Raw genomic sequence first — 22,894 nt, 5'->3', positions numbered from 1 at the left:
CAGCAGACCAACACAGTCCACGGAGAACCCTGGAACAGTCATTTGGTTCTCAGGGATCCTAGGACAAAACCGACCCTCCACCTCACACTCCTTTCAGTGGGCTCTCAGGGTCCCCAGAAGAAGGAAGGTCATGTGCCCCAGACCAGGTCAGCTAGGCACTGGTTTTGCTGTTCTCTGGATCCATTACTGCACAGGACATTGCCAGGCAGTTAGAAATGCAGGTGGGGAGAGGGCGGGTGTCCCATTTCCCAAGTGGTGCATCGGGCCAAAGTTGCCTGTTAGTTTCTGTTGTTGTTTTTATTTTTTAATTTTTTTAATGTCTTTATTTATTTTCGAGTGAGAGAGATAGAATGCGAGTAGGGGAGGGGCAGAGAGAGAGGGAGACCCAGAACCTGAAGCAGGCTCCAGGCTCTGAGCTGTCAGCACAGAGCCCGACTCGGGGCTAGAACTCACAAACCACGAGATCATGACCTGAGGCAAAGTCGGATGCCCAACGGACTAACTCACCCAGGCGCCCCTGTTGTTTTTTTTTTTTAATGCTTTTAGTTACCCTTAGGCAAGGCGGCCAAAAGCTTCAGGTCATGTGGAAATAAGCATGGTTTGTTCTTCTTGTCATACAGTTAACATACAATTTCATAGGACACACAATTTGTTTGGGAAACTTGGGGAAGCAGTAGCAAGAGAAGGGAGGTGGGGTGGGTGTTTTAAAAGCGGAGGGATTTGGCAGCCTAGCTGGGGCAGGGGGGGTGGGGGAGGGTTGACAGGACTGCCAGGCTGGGAGGGGCAGAGCGGGGAGGGCAGGCAGTGCTGGCTCGGGGACAGCAGGGAGCCATAGATGGGCAAACCCAGAGCAATGAATGTTCTGTTTTCGGGCAGCCTCACTGCAGCCCAGTCAGGACAGCTCACATTCAGGGGGAAAGAAATCAAGCATTTATTCAGCACCGACTATCCGCGTATCTGATCCTGACAACAACCACGGCCTTCATTTCCATTTGACAGATGGGGAAAATGAGGCTCAGAGAGCTTAAGGTCACGGAGTGGCAGAGACAGGTTTTGACCTCACATCTGACCGGTCGTAGAGCCGACACTGGTATAAAGACACCAGTGGTTCTCCAAGTCTGGCTTCCAGGCCAGGAACATCAGCCTCGTCTGGGAGCGTAAAAAAGCAAAATCATCAGGCTCCATCCTCCTCCCCTTAATTGAATGAGAAACTCTGGGGATGGGGCCCAGTAATCCGTGTTTTAACAAGCTCTCCAGATAATGCTGACATGGATATCGTTGAGCGGACAGTCACAGCCTAAAACAGGGATTCCCTGGGCGCCTGGGGGGCTCAGTTGGTTAAGTGCGCAACTCTCGATTTTCAGCTCAGGTCATGATCTCATGGTTCGTGAGATCAAGCCCCATACCAGGCTCTGTGCTGATGGTGCGAGGATCCTGCTTGGGATGCTCCCTCTCCATTTCTCTCTGCCCCTCCCCTGCTCTCAACATAAATAAACATTAAAAAAAATTTTTTTAAATAAAAGAGGAATTCCCTAAATAGGGTCTCCAAATATGGTTTGCTATAAATGCAAGTTCTTGCTAAGAAATGCAAGTTCTTGGGGGTGGGGGTGGGGATATGGGCAAAATTAGTAAAGTGGAATATGGTTTCCAGGCTTCCAGTTATGGAAATAAGAAGTCACAGACATGAAAGGTAACAGCACCGGGAACATAGCCAGTGGTAGTGTAACAGCCTGTATGGGAACAGGCAGTAGCTACACTTGTGAGGAGCACAGCCTAACGGGTAAACTCGTCCCATCACTGTGCTGTCCACCTGAAACTAAGTAACATTGTGTGGATCAACTACACTTCAATTAAAATAAAGAAATGAGGGGCGCCTGGGTGGCTCAGTCAGGTAAGCCTCCGACTTCGGCTCAGGTCATGATCTTGCCGTCAGTGGGTTCGAGCCCTGCATCAGGCTCTGTGCTGACAGCTCGGAGCCTGGAGCCTGCTTTGGATTCCGTGTCTCCCTCTGTCTCTCTCTCTCTGCCCCTTCCCTCCTCACGCTCTCTCAAGAATAAACATTAAAAAAAAAAACTATAAAGAAAGAAAAAGATACAAGTGTTTAGGCCCTACCCCAGACCTACTGAATCTGAAACCCAGGCAGGGCATGGGGCCCAGGGACTGGTAGTGTCACATGCCTTCCAGGTGGCTCAGATGCACGCCCAAGTTTGAGAACCACTCACTGCTTTACCTTCTGCTGCCTCTTCCTCAGATAGGACGGGACAGAATAAGCAAAGTGGGACAAATAAGCAAAGAGGGACGGACACCCTCGGCTTGTCCAAGTGCAAAACGATGGGCATTCTGTCACTAATTAACAAGCTCCAGGAAGTAAATATTTCAATGTGTTACAGTAGCATGGAGGGCAGGTGGAGAAGAAGGGAAGAGAAAAAAATATAAAGATACAAGACCCAGGCAAAAGTCTAGAGTGCTGTAGTCCCCCGGAAGGGGAAATGGCTTCAGCGCCATGGCAGAAGGGTGGCTTTCACATAAGATCCAGAGGGGTGCCTGGGTGGCTCAGTGCGTTAAGCGTCCAACTCTTGGTTTTGGCTCGGGTCGTGAGCTCAGGGTTCATGGGTTCAAGCCCCACGTTGGGCTCTGCGCTGACAGTGTAGAGCCTGCTGGGGATTCTCTCTCTCCCTCTCTCTCTCTGTCCCCTGCACTGTTCATGCGGTCTCTGTCTCTCTCAAAATAAATAAACTTTAAAAAAAAAAAAAGGAAAAAATAGATGCCTCCAATTAGGTTTTTCTTTTTCCCCCCTTTTTCCTTTTTCTGGTGAGATTTACTCCAAAAGCAACTAGGGTTAAATAGCAGAAACGCTTGTGGCCTCAGGTAAATTCACCAAATGGAAATATGCCTGTGGAAGAAACATGCCAGACCAAAGGGCTTGTCTTCATCTCTGACGGATATGAAGACCGTTCCGGGCTCTGACGAACGCCATGGAGCACGCTTTCCACACGCCACGGTTTAGCGCCTGCAGGAGCCACCTTCCCTTTTACAGGAAAGCAGGTGGGAGATGGGGGCTCAGAGAAGATGAGTACTTCACTCAGAGCCTCACAGTCTCGAAGTGACCGTGCTGCCAGCAAGAGCCGAGTGGCCTCTGGTCTGTGATGGTCCGTTAAAACGTCTGTTAGAAGGAAAGCATTTGGTGCTGTCCAATATGGTAGCCACATGCGACTACTGAGCCCTTGAAATGGGGCTAGTGGTACCGAGATACTGGCTTTGAAATTTTACTTAATTTTAATTGATTCTAACAGCCACACGTGGCTGGTGCTCACTGCATTAGAGAGGGTAGGTCTACACCAATGGTCAGTCTTCCATGTCTGATTGTAGGCTGGGCCTGGTCTCCTGAGTGCCCAAAGTTCTGAGGGAAGTGGGGACAGAATTCTAGCACAGACTCCAGTCACAGAACACGGCAGCAAACATCCTTTAGTCTCGACCACCCTCACTCAGCATCCTCTTGCTGGTGAACGGTGATGTCAATGGCCACACGTGACCTGGTCTTCCTGCGGCTTTGACAAAGCAAACCCCACTTTTCCTGGGGCATCATCATTCTGCTTCCACACCAGAGCAGTTCATCTTGACATAAAGGTTTCCCAGGATTCGATCTGACCAGTCCCAGTCACAAATGAACCCCAGTCTTTAAATAGTAGTATAGCCTTACGCAAGCTGTGGAGTTCTAGAAACGTGTTTCCCCCTCAGTAAAGATGGGACTAAAGTAATTACCTGTGATGATTTACCGGAATGGAATGAGCAGATGTATGATGCATGGAACCTCCCACATTTCCTGACAACCTTTCTCCCTTACCCTGTGCTCGACCACACCATTCCTCTTGGACCTGAAGCTCCTTCCCGCCTTCTAGGGGGTTGTTCTGGCTCTTCATGGATTATAAGGCACCTCACATCTCTGCCTTCAAAAATGTTTCCCCAAATATAATGCTTCCAGAATTAGTGTCCAGAATCCATAAGCAATTCTATGGTCGCCTGCAGCCGAGTGCCCCAACAGGCTGCACCTCTACGCTGCCTACATCAGCGTGATGTCCCTACAGTGAGCTGGACCACACAGGCTCCTTCAAGCGTGGCCTCAACTGAGGTCACCTGAGAGCTCCTCGCCGCCATCCAGACAGTCAGCGACTCCTTCACGTTATCTTGGCCCCTCTCCAGCTGAGGCCATGGCTAGAATGTCTAAAATCAAATTAATTTTGCCTTCACCAGTATGACTGTCAATAAAAAGTTATTATTCAGTCAGTGGATGTTTTAATTAGCAAATGTCAAGCACTGTCACCTTCCATTAGTAGTTTAACGGTTCTGATGGAAAAAGCCTTTAAAGGAACCCCAGGAGAATCTCTCCGTCCCTGAAGTGGACCCCACAGAACCACTTCATGCTAACCATCCTAAACTCCCTTCTTGAAAGTCCCCAAAAGGGAACGTCTCCTTCTCTCTCGAAAAACATCCATGTACCCCAAAGTTCCCTCTCTCCAGCTGGACTCTCTTTTGCTTTGGTCTTGTGAGAGTTACCTGTAGGAACAGTCAACATCCCTTACGGGAAATAAGAGAGAGGGACACTGAGCGCCCCTGAAGGGGGTTATATGAGAATCCCAGTCTTACCGCCGACCATTCTGCAGCTTATTCAGGACAAATTATTTAGCTTCCTTAAGACCTCAGTTTCCCCACCTATGAAATAAAGATAGTCATACTTATTTCCGATGACATGATACACGTGAAGCATTTAGCTCAGAGCCTGGCACATATCCAATATTCAGTGTATGGTACAACACACTTTTGTTGTTGATGGTGGTATTGTCGTTATTATACAGGGAGCCTACAGAGCAGATCACGTGGGATTTCCTCCATCAGATCCTTTCCTGACTCCTCACTATACGCTCCTTTATTCCCGTAATATGCCATATGAAGCTTTATTCCTTGATTCATTCATGGTTTCACTGATTCATTCATGGCTTCACTGACCCAATTAATATTTACTGAATGCTTACCATATGCCAAAAACTACCCTCAGGCTGGGGACGCATCAATAAAATAAACAGGTCCTCATCCTCATGATGCTTCCAGAAGGGGAGCTGACTATGTAACAAATAAGCATACCCACCACACACAGAAGCATCTAACATTGTGATAAAGGCAATGATGGGAGAACACCATAAGCAGGAATCAGAGAGGGGGCAGAAAACACTCTAGTAAGTCAGGGAATCACAGGTTTTTAAACACTCTTGGGGATAAAATTGGGTTTCAAGTAGACTTTGAGATTCCAAGGGCAAAGACCAGTTCTCCAGATCTAGCAGCGTTCCGGGAAGAGGCTGAATGTAGATACTAAGGGCTGGGTGAATGAATGAAGGAACGGGTTCCTGGATGGACAGAAATACATCTGCTACACCTTCAGTGACCAGAAGCATTTGGGCTTCTGCCCTCACTTTCTCTAGTTCCCAGCATCCTACTGGCCCCATCCCGAGTCACAAATTGCATGCCTCGGAAATGCCTCCTGGGATGCTAGATCTCGAAAAACCCTTACACAGACAACATTCTCCATTCTGCCTTCCCAGCCCTGCCTCCCCACCCTTGCCCTCACCCCAGAGCTGTCTCCACTTCTTCCAGGGAGAGTTTAAAAATGGAAAACCACGTGCAAATAAAACCTTGAGAAACCTGACGCCTTGAAGTGGTAAGCACCTTCTGGGGAGGGGGGTGGGTTGAGGCTTGAGTCATTTGTCTGATTGCAAGGCCTCAGGCAGGGAACAAAGACATCCTAGCTCTTGGCGGCAGCGTGCTGAACACAGTAGGGGCACTCAGCAAATCGTAAACAACAAGCAAGATGAGGCAGCAACTAGGAAAACTGAGTAAAAGGCTCTGCAAAAACCTTCCTCCTGCACATGGGGAAGGGATGTGGTGCCTGCGGATGCTTCAAGGCACCCCAGAACCAGAGCCCCCCGGCTGGACCGTCCCACTAGGTCAAGGAACTTTACCCCACTGGCAAAAGGCGGGTTGATCTCCCTCCCAGACATACATCACTCAGGAACACTGGTACCGACAACCACACAGCACAGCAGACAGAGGATGGGCCAGGCTAGAAAAGAAAAAGACAGAATCTGGTAGGGAATCTGGGAGCACGACCTAAGGGGGCTCCATGGGCTACCTGGAACTCAACCAGCACTTCCCACTGTCTTGGGAAAGGCAGCAGAGAGAGTAGCCACTAGCCCAGGGGTGGTGCGTTGGAGAAGAGAGAGAAAACAGGTTTGGCAGCTGAACAGAGCTTGGATCTGCCATGTATTAATGTCATGACCTTGAACCTGAACCTCTAGGTCCATTACCATCTCTGACCTTTGGCTCTGTCATCTCAGCAAGGGGCTTAGGGGCTGTGGTGAGAATTTACACTCCACTAGAGGTGCCAGGAAGGCCTGTAGCGATGCAGACAAGTTCCTGCTCTCAGAAAGCGTCCATTCTAACCAGGGCAGGAGAAGCGACTATCTCACATGGCAAGTCGTGATAGGTACAAGGACAGATAAAGCAGGGTCAGGGGAAGCAAGGTCAGAGAAGGCCTCTGCAATCCTGTGACCTCAGAACAGAGACCTAAACAAAAGGATGGGGCCTGGAGAAGCAACGTTCCAGACAGAGGGGAAAACAAAGAGCAGATTCTCAGGAAAGATGTTCTCAGCACGTACGAGGGGCAGCAGGAGACCACAGTGGCCAGTGGACAACCAAGGGGGGGACGTGGCAGAGATTTAGGTCAGGTGTGGAGGGCCTTGGGCTTTCTGCTGCTCGGAGGCATGGAGACAGCTTGCAGGGTGTTCTGAAAGAACCCTTGGCTGCTGGGTACCGAGAGGAGAGTGCAGAAGCACATGTGGCCAACAGAAGGCCATCACAACTGCAGAATGAGAGGTAATCATGCACGGACAGGAAGCACCGGCAGCAGAGCTGAGAAACAGGCCCATGACGCGCTCCGAAGGCAAAGCGAAGAAGCTGGAATTAGAGGTACGGTGAGAAAGAGTCAACGGAGATGCTCCAGGGCTAGACAACAGCTGAGTCAGCACCTAGCACAGAGCAGGTGTTCCATGTACGTTGGGGCCTTTCTCCCTTCCTGACCCCACCTGCCAGCTGCCATGATGCTAAAGGAGAGGGAGACCATGATGCCTCTGGGGTCCAGAAGTTTACGAGGCAGTAAGAACTTGCGGGAAAAGGTGGCAGGGCCCATGTCAACAATGATTCCTGATCCCAGGGCACTGGCAGTCACAAGCTCTCCATCCACAGCTTGATGGAGAGTGGACATTAGACATGGCCAGCTGATACGGACTTGAGTAGGGGGTCAGAATTCTAATACAGACCTTCAAAGGGCTGCATTTTGTTTTTTTTAGAGAGAAAGAGAGCATGTGAGCAGGGGGAGGGGCAGAGGGAGAGAGAGAAAATCTCAAGCAGGCTGCACACTCAGCACAGAGCCTGACTCGGGATATGATCACATGACTGTGAGATCATGATCTGAGCTGAAATCAAGAGTTGGATGCTCAACTAACTGAGCCATCCAGGCGCCTCTGAATATTGTTTTTAATTACAGACGTAACACGTGTTTAGTGGACATGACATTTGACCTCAAAATTCTACTTATATGAATTGACAGATGTCTGTGCAAAAATTTAAGTAAAGGACAATCATCAATGCGTTAGCAATAATGGAAAACTGCAGGGGGACCTGGGTGGCTTAGTACGACTCGATTTCGGCTCAGGTCATGATCTCATGCTTCGTGAGATCAAGCCCTGCACTGCATGAGCAGCCTGCTTGGGATTCTCTCTCTCCCTCTCTCTCTGCTCCTCTCCCATTCACACCCATATGCACATTCTCTCTAATAAATAAAATTTTTAAAAAGCTTTAAAAAATAATGGAAAATTGGAAACAACGTAAATTTCAAACAACGAAAGATACATTAAATCCCTTACTTACAGGGGCGCCTGGGTGGCTCAGTCCGTTTAGTGTCTGACTTCGGCTCAGGTCATGACCTCACAGTTTGTGAGTTCGAGCCCCGCGTCAGGCTCTGTGCTGACAGCTGAGAGCCTGGAACCTGCTTCGGATTCTGTGTCTCCCTCTCTCTCTCTGTCCCTCACCTGCCGGCTTGCTCACTTGCTCAATCTCTCTCTCTCAAAATTAAATAAAAAATTTAAAAAAATCTCTTACTTGCAAAGGGCAAAAGTAAATCACAAGGTAGAAAATAAAATTCACCCATAATGTCCATACTTAGAAATAACCACAAGCATATTGCCGGTGTGTGTCTTTCCAACTTTTTTCTATGCATCTACATGAATTTTTTGGTTGTTAATATAAAATTGGGACCATAATGAATATACTGACTTACAATCTGACTTGTTTTATGCAGCAAATATTGTAAATATTTTCATGCCATTAAATATTGTTCTACAACATATTTTAATGGTTTCATGGTGTTTCATTATTTGAATGAAGCATGATTTATATAACAGATTCCGTATTGTTGAACATTTCAGTCACTTCCAATTTTCCACCACTACAAACAGTGCCTCGGTACACAACCTCGTACATGAACTTTCGTGAACATCTCTGATTATTTCCTTAAGGTAACAGAAATGCCAAGACACAGAACTGCCAAGTCAAAGAGACTATCCATTTTTAATGTTTTTTAAAAATTCCGTTGAACAACCCTCCAGAAAAGTTACAACAATTTATACCCTCAGAGCAGGAAATCAGAGCTCCCATTTTTCTGCATCTAAACTATTGTGTATTATCATTTTTGCCAATTTAATAGGGGAAAACAGAATCTTGTAACTGATTTAATTAGCATTTCTTTGATCCCTACTTAAGCTGAACAAATTTCCATACATTTATTAACCATTTTACTTTTACCTTCTTTTTTCATTTTTTTTTTTTATTCTGGGAATTGCCTGTTCCTGCCTTTTGTTTATCTTCTTCATGCTGATTTTTGAGAGCTTATTAGACCCAAAGGCAATAATTTATAAGCAAAAGTTATTCCAAAAGCCACCATGGACCCAAGGACCAAACATCACTTGTAGAAAGTCCCAGTAGGTTTGGCCAAAGCCCGTGATGGCCCGGATCTTCCAACTTTGAGGCCAAAGGGCCCCAGATTGCTGAAGGGAGGAGTTGGGAGCCAGAGCTGCAAAGATAAAGACCTGGCCTGGCTCTCTCCAGAGGTAGAGAGCAGTAAGTTGGGGACACAAGCATGGCAGTGGTGGCCCCAATATGGCAGATACCTGGGAGCTCCCCTGGAAAGAAAAGAAAGTGGGCCTGCAGAGGTTCAGCCGGCACTGCTGGTCTAATCATTCGAGTTCAAAAAAACGACTTATCTCTCAAGAACTAAAGTGTCAATACGAGGCAGCATTAAGTCTCTGAGAGCCCCTGGGTTTGGTTTCCCTAGCCTTAGCGCTAACTGAAAGAGGCTGGGGCACATTAGCCGGGAGGGGGACTTTCAAGGAGAGCTGTACATAGTTCACTTCTAGCACTGATTGGCAGAGGGCAGCTGCTTGGGTTGGAAAGAAAACTGTTTTCCAAAAGAGAACTGCAATCTCCCTCCTGCACGAGTGTGCCTGGCCTGGCAGAGGTTCAGGCCTCCACATATGGACCCTAGAAATGAGACAGAAAGCCTCAGGGTCTGGATCCAATGACGGGTTCAGGGGCTCGGGAGAGGAGAGAGGGTGGGTGAAGTGGGATGGGGCAGGAGATGTCCCACACCTGCTGGACAGCCAGAAGCAGCCCAAAGTGCCCCCCTGCTCCCGTCGGGCCTTGACCCCAAGCAATCTGCTGCCATGGTTTGTCCAAGCCACGTTCCTCAATCCCACTGACCGGCCAGGTTTCCCAACCAGAGTCCAGGCACACCAGGCTGACAAGGCCAGGCCGTCTCTTCAAGCAACCTTCCAACCGCCTGTCCTAAGTGCAGCCCCTTTCTGGAAGTCCGGCGAGCTGGTTGTGAACCCTCCGTCCCCTTGCACGCCTCCGACTTGCCAAGACCCTGTGAATCTACAAGGGCTGTGGAGGCAGTGCCCTTCCTCCTCGGCGCCCCCACATTCCTCCGTGTATCCAAAGGGGGAAGGTAGGCGCCTTCCTCCGCCTAAGGGGGCAAGGAGTGCCTGAAGCAGGGCGGGCTCCCCCGCACTGCAATCCCTCCAGGGCCCGCCAAGCCCCATCCACAGACTCACTGAGTTTCACCTTTGTGATAAGACAGAGGCTACTCAGTCAGAAGCCACTTGGGTGCCCTCAGTTCCACTGCGCCCTTCTTGGTCACTAAAGCCCTGCTTTGAGCAGGAGACCTCACTTGTAGTTTCCGGGGCTGACCCTTCCCTGTGTCTTGCTCGCCCTGGGCTCTGCCTTCACCCCTACACCAACAATCTCCAAGCCCGGACTCTCAGTCAGTGTGCTAAGAGGTTCAGCAGAGAGTGGAGCCCCCCAGCCTTTAGGGGTGGGAAAGAGGTGATGAGGAATTTTCTACTTTTTAGTTAACAAATCATACACATACAATTAAGAGAATCAAGGACACTGATCTTATGTGTACAGCTCATAATATGTTTAGGGGCGCCTGGGTGGTTGAGTCAGTTAAGCGTCTGACTCTTTTTCTTTTTTAATATGGACTTTATCGTCAAACTGGTTTCCACACAACACCCAGGGCTCATCCCAAAGTTGCCCTCCTCCATGCCCATCACCCACTTTCCCCTCCCTCCCACCCCCCATCAACCCTCAGTTTCTCAGTTTTTAAGAGTCCTTTATGGTTTGGGGAAGAAAAAAAAAGGAAAAAAGAAAAAAAAAAAAAAAAGAAAAAAAAAAGCTAGAAAGGGAGGGAGCCAAACCATAAGAGCGTCTGACTCTTGATTTCAGCTCAGGTCATGATCTCACGGTCGTGAGGTGAAGGAGCCCTGACAGTGCAGAGGCTGCTTGGGATTCTCTGTCTCCTCCTCTCCCTGCCCCACCCCTGCTTGCTCGCACGCATGCTCTCCCCCACCCCAAAATAAATAAACTTTAAAGTAAAAAAAGAAATGTTTGTATAGGTATACACCTGTCTCGTCATCAACCGCATCAAAATGCAGAATGTTTCCAGCCTTTCATGCCTCCTTCCAATCATTACCAGAAGTGACCACTCTTTGACTTCCATCAGCACTGATTAGTTTTGCTTATTTCTGAACCCATTCCATACAAATGGAACCACATAGCATGTTCTCTCTTGCGTGTGGCTTCTTTCACTCCACATAATGTCCCTGAGACATTTATTAAGTTTGCTGCTGGCACCAAGGGCCAAAGAATTTAGTGATTCCCATTCTAGAACACTGTGCCTTCAGACTGGGTTCCAAGGAGACAAAGGGGTCCCACCAAGCGGGGGAGGAAGGAGCAGGGGGCATAATGGGGAGAGTGAATTACCCTGTGGTTCATCAGGTGAAGCGCTTTCTTTGTGTTACACAGGGGGGTTCCTTAAGATTTCTTCTGCCTCAAGGGTTCTAGGGCAAAATGACAACACAGTTACGGAAACTGCTCAGAATCCCTCCAAATATATGGTGGTTCTCTGTTCCTTGGTCAAAACCAGAGAAGGAAATTAAAGACACAATGGCCAACACACTTTGGGACATCTGGATGATTCTGAGTGAAAAAGAAGCTAACCGTCCCTCAGGTATCCTTATTACTATCATGAGACCAGAACACCTCCCAGCCCCGCCCCGCCCCGCCCTCTTTTGACAGCAAGAATTGTGCCCAGGAGATCCAAGACCAAAGCTGCCAACCCTCCGTCCCACCCCCATTCTGGCCACTGGGGGTGGTTTTCCTAACTGCCACGTCTGAACCCCAACAGATGTTCGCGTTGCCGAGAAGGCTTGCGATAGATAGTACAGGCCAACGTGGGATGGTTCCTAAAGGTTCAGGCAGTGGTATCCCACACGTCAATGTGGCTCATGCTGATCTCTCTTTCCCCCATGGGTTCGAGGTCTTTGCAGGAGTTATACATTGGCCCCATCCCCCATCTGAAGGCACAGGGGAGATGTGTGGGGAACAATTCAATTAGGAGAAAAGGACGGCAGGCTTGAGGAGTAAAGAGAAGAAACCCAGGACTTGCTGGTAACTCCCTTGGCTCTAAGCCCCGGCACTGGGGGAGAGGGGACGTGGGGAAGGGAAGGTGGGCAAGACCGCTCAGCCTCTGATTCCATCCCAGACCCTGGCGGAGACAGACACACATTTTGACAAACACTCTTCCCCTAATTGTGAAGCCCCAGCGGATTGCAAGGGAAATTTAATCCATATGTCTCTGATTCATTTATACTTAACTCATCAACATGCTGTTTTGTAAGAGCCGTTTCGTGTCCAAGTGGCTTTTTTTTTTTAAGCTCTTACAACCCTGGGTTTTTTCTTCGAAACAGGAAATCATACTGTGCAAGAGAACAGGAACTTGAACCCTCAGAGGTTCAAACTGGGTTCAAAGCTCCTCCTTCCCCAGAGACCCCAACCAACTAGAAGGGTGTCCGGCTGTCTCTTTGCTCCCCTGCACCACGCTGGGAGGCAGGGATCCTAAAAGCAGCCAAATCAGACCAGGAGAAGCCTGGAGAAAGCAGCAGCACTGGACGATTTCAGGGTCAAAATGTTCTGTTCACAGCCAGGCCTGTGCTCCTCAGAGCCCACGGAGGCCTGCAGCCTGCAGGAGGGAGGGAAAATCAGCCAGGAGTTCCGTTCTGCTTCATTAGAAGTAGCATCTTTACTCAAAACAGAATCCTTACAAGCAGGTTCCTCTGGAAATGATCCGGGGCCCCTGGTCTGAGCTCAACTGTGGGCTTTGGCAAGGTCTCCGTAACGGCAGTGAACTTGCAAGGTCCAAACCAGATGGATGGAAGAATGACGTGCTGTCCAGCCTCCCGTCCCCTCTCTCCTGTTCCCTCACCTTGCTGACTTTCCTCTGTAGTTGCATATACACACAGAAACCCCTCTCTGCCTTCTGGCCCAGCGGAGCTGAAGGTTATCAAGGTGACAGTAAATGAGTGGGTTGGTTTCCTTAAACCTCAGCAACACCTTGAAATACAGGCAGAGATTCTGAAAAAATAAAAATGTGCCGGGAGCCACCATTAACTCTGGTCAGCCACATCCTCTCCTCAACATGGGGGGAGTGGGGAGGGGGGGGGAGGGTCCTGTAGAATCAACAGTGGCTGCATGCCCCAATGTGGGGGTGCACGGGGTTTGCGCACATTGTATGGTTCAGATAACCTACATTTCAGGGGCTGACAATTCTTGACTGCTTCCTGAAGAGGAAGAAGAGAATTTAGCATGAATTCTTATGTTAACTAATTCACAGGGTCAAAGGGGTAGAAAACAAGATAGCCAATGCCAAATAAGATAGAGGCAACTTCAGGGCAGCAAAGAAGCTATGACTGATAAAAGCCCCAAACCTCTTCTCCTTTTACACTGAAAAACAGGCTTAAAGCAAAACATCTCCAAGACACAAGAGGGACCTATCAGAGGCAGGAGCATCACCACCCTTAGCCAGGAAAGCAGATTAGTGCACAGTCATTTGGAATGTTAATATTTGCTTCCCGCCCACTCCGTGCCCCACTGACTCTGGGTTTGGCTGGGTAACTTGCTTTGGGCACTACAATGTAGGGAAAGCGATGGCAACAGTTCCAAGTCAAGGCTTGAAGAGGCACAACATGTTTTTCCTCATCCTCTCACACCCCAGCCATCTGCCATCTGCTCTGCTACCTCAGCCGGGGCCCCCAGATCAGAAACGTGGAGGACCTAACCCACAACCTGGAGCAAAACTCAGCCAAGCCCAGCTGGAATCAGCCAAACGCCAGCCAACCCACAGGCCCGGGGACAAGAAATAAATGCTTTTGGGAAGCAACAGGAGACTGGAGATGTTTGTTACTCAGCACTACGCAGCCATCGCTGACTGAGACACATGATTAAAATCAGTAATAACCAGACGATGAAGAAGCACTTGGATCAGCTCTGCCTTCTAGGCAAGACCTGGCCTAGCCCAGTCTCGTTCCAAAAAACTGATCTCCATGGCAGTTCAAATCTCTCCTGTCGTTAGTTTAGGACTTCATTCCACAAACACGTACTGAATCCAAACTGTGCTGGCCACTAGGAATACAGAGGCAAATGAGGACATAACTATGGCTGTAAGGAGCTTACAGGCTATTTGACAGAGGCACAGAGAAGAACGGCACAGGTCGCACAGGCAATGACAATAGCAGAACGAGCCTAGGATGTCAAAACTCTGCCCACCGGGGGTGCACCCACCTATGGCGGGGAGCGGAGTGCAGGGTTCGTGAAACAAAGGGTGATCAGGGAGGAGGACCTCATGGGTAGGGTTGGTGTCTGAGGCCTGAACCCTAAGAGAGAAGCAAGGCTGTTCACGGGGAGCTCTGTCATGGTGCACCTTTGACACACTCTGGAGACTTTCACTGCTACAGAGAAGACCGTGACTCCTCCCACTACTTGTTCACGTGTTCGAAAACTTTTCTTGGGCACCTACTATGTGCCTGCCTTGTACTTCCAATTCAGTAGTGGGCTTGAAAGCTGGCTGGTGTAAGCTGAGAGGCACTGTAATCGTAAAAACACACTGGAATTCAAAGGCATGGTACCAAAAAAGGAAAAAAAAAAAAGGAATTAAAATATCTCATAAAATGTTTAAATTGGAAACGTTGAAATGTATGGGGTTAAATAAAATACATCAGTAGAATTAATTTCACCTGTTTCTTTTTACTTTTTTTTTTTTTTTTTAATATGGCTACACTAGGAAACTTAAAAGTACGTATGTGGCTGTCAGTGTATTTCATTTTTCTGTGCTACACTCCAGACCCAAATCTGGCCACACATGAGAATCCCCTGAGGATCTTTAAATATTCTAAAGCCTAGGCTGCCCTCTCCAACATCAATTAAATCAAAATCCCAAGGGTGGCACCAGGCACCAGCGTCTTGTTAAGCTCCCAAGCGATTCTAACGTGCGGACAAGTTCAGGAACCACTGCTCCAGCAAAGGCAAAGGGAAGGAGACAGACGTGATCACTCTTAGTTGTCCCCATAGACAGGGACAAGTCCAAATGTGCTGGGTTCACAGGGACAGAGGGCTGGCTTCTCGCAGCTCTCCCCCCACACAAGGTATTTCAAGGAGAAATGGGGACACACCCATCTTCTGCCCTAGGGCACAGGTGGGCAGCATCCCTCTCCTCGAGAGCTGCTCTCTGTTGGCCTCGGCCACCATAGCAGTGGGTTTTTCAGGGGACCAAGCCTTAGGCAAGAGCCACGGCTTCCTGTCTCATACCTGAGCAGGACCAGTTTGTTACATTTTGGTCTCAGAGAAGTTTCTAGCAATGGAACACACACACACACACACACACACACACACACACACACACCCCTTAAAGTCAGTTTGCCCACACAGTTCATCTGAATATTAACTGAGTGTGATGTATATAACATAACAGTTAACAGGACACAGAGAGTTCCCCGGAGGCAAAGTGTGCACCCCAGAAAGTCATGAAATGCCTTTGGTTTGCATATGGAAGCAAGAGTTGGTCCTATAGAGTAAATAAGGTTCAAGAGCTGAAAAGTGGGAAGGGGAGGGGCCCCACTGTGTCTCACTCAACCAGCGAGGTCTCCTGTTTTCTGCAAGGAGCCCCAGGGGAGTGCTGAGGGTCCCAGAACCTTGAATTCTGCCCCCACAGAATCCCTCCTGTGAGAGGCACCCTCCCTAGAAAGAAGCGTCTGCTGTCACTCGAGAATCCTGGTCCTTGGCCATGGAAAGCACTGGGGCAAGTGGGGGCCAGAAGAAAGTGGCAGCGGCATGTGGCCGTGGAAAAGCAGTGGAAAACGCTGAGACCTTCCTCCTGATCAGTAGCAGACGTCCGCAGACAGCTGAGGGCTCTTCATGAGACCCCTGACATCAGTGTCGTCGGAGCCCTGGGGCATCCGGATGCTCCCCATGTTGACTGTGGTGACAGTTTCAAAACGGGCTGGATGTCAAAGCCTCATGCTGTATACTTTAAATATTCCCAGATTGTTGTGTGTAACTCAGACCTCAACAAATCTGTTTGAAGAAGACCAGTGTGGAGCTGGGAGACTTTGGGAAAGTCATGAAACTTCCTAGTCCTCAGTTTCCCCAACTGCAAAAGGCGCACAGTGAAAGAACATGCCTTTGTTGTGAGGTTGCCGTGAGGAAAGCCAGCAGCAGAACACTTAGCCGAGAGGCTGGCTTGGAAATATCAGTGCCTCTGTTTAACCTAGTAGTCCTATCAATGATCAGTATTATCAGAGTAATAATTACAGCAATAATAACAACAATATGAGGCAATAACTTAACAGGCATGACAGGCTTCTGTTCATCCTATGGGGCCCCTTCCATCTGCCGTAGTAACCGTATGCTCCGTCTCTTCGACCCGGGTTCCAGCACGAGAAACGTGGCTCGTGGTAACGGTAATGGCACAGGATTAATAGTAATAGTGTAGGAAGAGTAGTAACAGTGAGAGCACAGGGTAATAGCAATATAATACACATACTCGTAGTATCTCCCAGTATTACACATACATCAGCACATATAACATGTTACTGGAATAGCATAAACACAGTAATAAAAGTGATACAGTAATAATAAGTAATATAGTAATAATCATACAGTAATAGTAAGATCAAGAGCAGCATAGAAGCTCTCAGCCCAAGGGTGGGCTGTGAAACGAACTGCCAGCCAACATGAGCCGGTATTTATCACTCAAGAAACCAGCGTGCATGGTTCCTGTCTTGGAACGCCCGGGAGCACAGTCCGGCTTAGAATGCAGGTGTTAGCTCCTGCGTTATTTACCCAAAGAAAATGAAAACACTAATTTGAAAAGATACACGCAGCCCTGTGTTCTCCGCAACGTTATTTACAACAGCCACGTTATGGAAGCAGCCCAAGCGCCCATCAACAGACGAATGCGTAAAGGAGATGGGAGATATGTATCTGTGACGGAGTATTACTCGGCCATAAAGAGAGAATGAAATCTTGCCATCCACCACAACGTGGATGGAGCTACAAGGGTATGATGCTAAGTGAAAGAAGTCAGTCAGAGAAACACAAGTACCATACGACTGTGGTCATATGGGATTTAAGAAACAAAACAAATAAAGAAAAAAACAGAGGCAAACAAAAAAAGAAGATTCTTAACTCTATTACAGACAGAGAAAACTGGTTACCAGACCGGAGGTGGGTGGGGGGATTGGTGAAACAGGTGAAAGGGAGTAAGAATACACCTGACGAGCACTGAGTCCTATACGAAATTGGTGAATGACTATATTTATTGTATACCTGAAACAATTATTATATGTTAATTACACTGGAATTTTAAAAATAAATAAATAAAATTAAAAAAAAAAAAAATGCAGGTATCAGAGCTCGACTCTGGCTTTCCCACTTTTGAGCTGTGTGACCTCAAGTAGGCTGCTTAACTTCTCTGATCTTCAGTGTCTCCATGTATAACAAATGGAGCTAAATCTATTTCTGCCTCTTAGGGTCACTCGGAGTGTCCAAAGGGAATATTCACATTCTGTGCTGAGCACAGTTCCGGGCACAGAGTTGGTTAAAGAAAGCTGGCTGCTTTCATCTCCTCGACCCTCATCATCATCAAAGCCACCAAAATGAGGCCACTTGGCCCCTGCCTGTGGGCTGCATGACAACCGAGCTGTCCCTAAGTGTGGTGAGACAGAGGGAAGATGGGTCTAGAAAACAACATGTTTGAATTCACATCCCACTCCATTACCTCCTAGCTACATGCCTGGAGGCCTCAACCTTTCTGAGCTCAGCTCTGTTATCTAAAAAATAATTTAATAACCAAGAGCCTAAAAATGCATATTATTTAACCAGATCACTCATTTTCTAGAAATTTAGCCCAGGGAAATAATCAGAGATGTACATGGAGATTTATGTACACTGACGTCCATCAGCATATTTTAAAAATAGTGAATAACTGGGAACAACCGAAATGTCTAATATAGGAGATTAATTATATTATGGTACATCCAAATGAGGTAATACTGTTCATCCACTAAAAAACATGTTGTCAAAGACTATTTAAAGACATGGGTGAAATGTTAGCGACATCTTACTAAGGAGAAAAAAAAAGTGAAACTACCCAGCTTTACTGGCCTGAGTGCACCTTGGTTGAATGTGAGGAAATGCTCTGATGGATGCTGCTTCTTGACCCTATCTCCAGCTGCCACACCCTGCCCCTGAGCAGTGCACAATCCGTACTACTGGACTCAGCAGCCCTTCTCGCTGCCACTCCGGACCTCTGTCGTTATGTCCCATAAAGGAGCCCCTTCTAAATACAAGTCAGCTCCTGTCCCTCCCCTGCTTTATATCTTTTCAGGCTCCCTGCTCACTCAGAATGGCCACCAGAGTCTCTACCACGGCCTAGAAGGCCCTGTGTGGCCCGGTCCCACATACTCTCACTAGCTTCATCTTCTACTACCCTCCAATCCCCCTCTCTCCAGCCACCACCCTCCTCTGTTCTTTGAACATGCCACACATGCTCCCACTTCAGGGCCTCCGCTCTGGCAGCTTCTGCCGTCAGGGATGCGCTCCCCCAGATATTTACATGGCTCACCACCTCACCTCTGTCGGATTTACTCAAATGATCCCTTCCAGTTAGGATGCTTTCCGTAGCTGTCCATCAAAACCTGCAGCCTCCCCTTGACGCCCTCTGTCTTCGCGGCTCCTTTCCTTCAGCGCTTATCACCATTTGGCGTTTCACGTATTTTGCTTCCTGGTTTGTCCCTCTCTCCCTATTCTAAAGTGAAATCCCTAAGGGCAGGGTTTTTTTTTTTTGGTCTGTTGTGTGTGCTGCCACACCCTCAGTGCTGAAAACGGTTCCTAGTATATAATAGTACTTCCTAGATTTCTGTTATATGAATGAAGTAGGCACAATAGGATCCCACGTTGATTTGATAGAAAGCAATATACGCTGACAACAGTTATCTCAAGATAGTAAAAAAAGCAGGTAATTCTTACTCTCTCTCTCTCTCCGTGCTTTTCACTATTTTCCAAAACTTTGACGTGACCATGTATTTCCGTAGCCTTCGAAACAAAAAGAGCTGGGCGATAGTGTTCATTGTCTATAACAAACCTACCTTCCCAGGTGGTGGCTAGTGAGTATTGGCCCCTTTTCCCAATTCAGACACAGCACCTTAGGGAAGGCCAAGTTGCTGTCTGGGCTATTTGGGGGATCACAAAAGAGAATAAAGCAATGTCCATGTATCAGCCAAAACCACAGCAAAATCCCTGCCTGGTCCCCAATTTCTCTGGCACTGAAACCCTGCTTGGTCCCGCCATCCTCCCGGAAGGCAGAGGAGGACCCATCCCAGGACCCAGACCTGTCTCGTCACCAGACTTCCCCGTCACTGACTTCCCTTGCAGATCACCACCCGTGAGGCTTCTGCCAAGTTCTCTGGATCCACTCCAGGGCCTCTGCTCTGGTTCCTTCTCCAGGAACACTCCTCCCCGCACTGTCTGTGAGGTACGTTCCCTCTGTGCTCAGCTGGTCCACGTGCTAGACACTTTTTATTGGGCAGAGCTCCCCAGCCCCTCCAGCTGGCTGCATCCTCCCAACTTTCTTCTCCGCCCTGCGTGTATCAGCACCTGACATGCTCCACACGTATCTGATGGTGTACTGTCTGGTCCATCTGTCCCCACGAGAATATAAGCTTCATGAGAGCAGAGACTCTATTTCCTGCCGAACCCGGATGTGTAAACCAGTACTTGGTGCGTGGTGGATGCTCAAAACTGACGGAGGAAGAAAAGCAAGCAAGGGAGGGAGGGAGGAGCGCACCCCCTAGGCCATACAGACAACCATTCCTCCAACCATATTGCCATAAAGAAGGGCTAAGAGTGAGGTCTGCCTAGAATCTCTATCATAAAATCACTTGCACACAGGAAATCCTTACTGCACATCTAGCCACGGTCATTTCTCCTCTAGAAATGAAATGACGGCAGATTTCTCTCCAGTCGTTTCTAGGAAGTTAACACCAGGAAAAAAAATGTTCATAATAACAACCGGCTGGTAACTTTCAGGATCTAGATTTACACTGTTCTCGTCCACCGTCTCCTCTTCCCTCCAGCCCCCTCAGAACTTCTTTGGCTACTGACACCCCCCAGCCACACAATCCCAGCACATCCTCTGCCCAGATACCAGACACTGGCAAAGCCAGGAGGCAAACACTAGCTGGCAGCTGGCTTGATCTCCTCCTCTCTGCTGGCAAGGCCACGGCCTCCAGCCCCAAACCGTGTAGGAAAGCACAGCTCATCAGGCAACTCAGACACATTCCTGCTCTTGCCCAGCACTCTGGGAGCCTGGTGCCTGCTGGTGGTGCTCAGGGCATCTGACCAAAACTCTCACCTTAAAAAATACCAGCCAACACCCATCACAGGACAGCAGCTGATTTCCAAATTTAGTCCCCAGGCCTCCTCTGTGATCTGTGACCCACGAAGGCTCTAAATGGGGAACCACGGTAAACTGGGAACTGGTTTTATTACCTGCAACTTATCCCGATCAAAGAAGTGGGGGGGGAGGGGTGGCTAGACCTCTCATTAAACAGAGGCCTATAAAGGGACTTTGGAAAGACCAACGTACTACTGGCAGTTAGGGAAGATTCATGGCATCTCCAAACTGGGGAAGGAATTAGCAGGAATGGCAAATGTATGTCACCTCGAGTGTCAACCCTGATTCAAGTGGTAATGGAAAACTAAAGCATCGTGTTGAGAAGGATTCTGTGCCCGGGTCCAAGCCTAACAGGGCCGTGATCAAGGAGTGCTATCTGCCATGAGCACACATCTGTGTGGTTAGAGGGAGGGGAGACTGTTCCGTGATGGTGGCTCTTGGACTCTTTTTATCTCCATGGCTCACCTACCAGATAAGTGTCCCCCAAATCACAAGCGATTCCCAGTGAGCTAACTAAAGCTCCCTGCCCCATCCTACTCCAGAGAACGTATCAGAAGGCATGTTAGTGAAGGAACCATGAATCTGCCCTAATTTCCTGAAAAAACTAAACCTCCCGCAGAAGCCGGCCTTCTCCCATGGCTCACAAATCACATGCACCCCATCCAACAATGGAGCCTCCATCACAACATGGCAAAGGGAAACCACGACTCCAAGACGCCCTCCTGCCTGGCACAGCCTCGCGAGCAGCTCGTGTCTGCTCTGCCTGCAGCCCAGACGCAGCTCCTCAGCACAAAGACGACCTCCCACAGGCACACGGGGCTGGCAGATCACGGAAACGTGACGGCCGATGCTGCCTGGCAGGGTCAACCTTCAAGGGCAGAGTCGCAGCTCTGGTGGCTGAGGCCCCTCAGCTAGTATCACCATGGAGGCTCCCACCGCATGGCCTCCAAGGCCAGGGCCTGAAGGTCCTGTACCCATTTGACCATCAACCCTGGATCACTTAGAGCAACGGCCACGCCTCTGGCAGGTCCGAGCCATAAGCAGGACCAGAGCCTGGGTCAATCTCCAGCAGGCAGAGGTTTGCCTTCCCACACCTGGGCTCTTCACGTTGCGGAAATCAAGCCCCCGGGCGAGGCTGACCCCCTGGTCAGCCCCGACAGGATGAAGGCATGCTGGTTTCATGCCTTAACAAACTATCACAAACCCAGCGGCTTACAACAAGGGACATTTACTCTCTCACAGTTCTAGAGGCCAGAAGTCAGAAATCAAGTATCACTAGGCCAAAACCAAGGTGTCAGCAAGGCTGTGCTCACTCCGGAGGCTCTCGGGGAGAATCTGGTTTTAGCCTGTCCCAGCTTTGGGGAGGGTATCAGCATATTCCTTGGCTTGTGACTACATCACTCCAATCTTCTAGCACCTTCAAACCTCTCTGCCCATCCCCCATTATGAGGAGTCAAACTGCTCTCAGCCTCTCTCTTGAAACTGTACATCTGGACAGTGCACCTGCGGGTCCCCCGAGTCTATTCCTTCAACAGTGTTTGGATGGAGCGGACCCAGGGATGCCCTTTCTTCCAGCCCCCAACCACCCTCCAAACTTTTTTCCAGGCGCGACTTTCAGAATCATCTTCTTGCCCACCCTCTGCCTCTGGGACCAGCCAACACCGTATTTCAAGCTTGGTTCCTTATTACCCATCAACCGTGAGCTCCCAGATTTGTCAGAATTATTCCAGCATGATGGAGGCCTCTATCAACCACCTGGTCCACATGCATCTTCAGGTCTCTCCTACACCTCCCTCTCTCTGGGCTTCTATTTCCACCACTACGATGTGCCTCTGGAGGGGGTGGGCCACCTCTTCTGGGAGTCGGCTACAAAGTACAAGGATGCTGAGCGTCTCTTGAAGACGCAAAACCAGCACAGTGGTCACCCCCTCTTCCAAGGCATGCAAAAGCCATCCCAAGATGAGTGGGGTAAAACCCTGGACTCCATGGAAGCTGCCATGGTCCTGGAGAACCTGAACCGGGCCCTTCTGGGTCTGCATGCCCTGGGTCCTGCCCGCGTAGATGTCCGAGACTGTGTGGAGAACCACTTCCGGGATGAGGAGGGGACATTCACCAAGGAGATGGGAGACCAGACCCCACCCCCCCGACTCACGTCCGCAGGCTGGTCAGCCCCCAGGCTTGGCTGAGCAGTAGCTCTTCCAAAGGATTGCACTCAAGCATGACTAGGAGCCTCTGGAGCCCAGCAGCTTTTGAGGGGCCCCTCTGGCATCTCCCTGGGGCCCAGGCTCATGCCTGAGCTCTCCCTGTAGCCACTAGACAGCTTTTTAATGCCCCTGGAGCTTGGGAGAGGACATGTGGTCCATGGCAACAATAAAGCTCTGTGCAGACAGACTGACAGACACACACACACACACACACACACACACACACACACACACACAC

The 22,894-nt window shown here is 49.1% G+C and overlaps 1 protein-coding gene and 1 pseudogene across 1 annotated transcript in view; one reads left to right on the top strand and one right to left on the bottom strand.

The window, feature by feature from the left end:
- NTRK3 (neurotrophic receptor tyrosine kinase 3) overlaps positions 1-22,894 on the bottom strand; it is a 397,129-nt gene that overhangs the window by 207,213 nt on the left and 167,022 nt on the right.
- On the top strand, positions 21,810-22,678 carry LOC123582494 (annotated as a pseudogene).

The sequence above is a fragment of the Leopardus geoffroyi genome, chromosome B3 (genome assembly GCF_018350155.1).
Source record: "Leopardus geoffroyi isolate Oge1 chromosome B3, O.geoffroyi_Oge1_pat1.0, whole genome shotgun sequence".
NCBI classification, from domain to species: domain Eukaryota; kingdom Metazoa; phylum Chordata; class Mammalia; order Carnivora; family Felidae; genus Leopardus; species Leopardus geoffroyi.
Note: the sequence above shows the minus strand (reverse complement) of the source record. Positions and strands in the feature narration are given on the sequence as shown.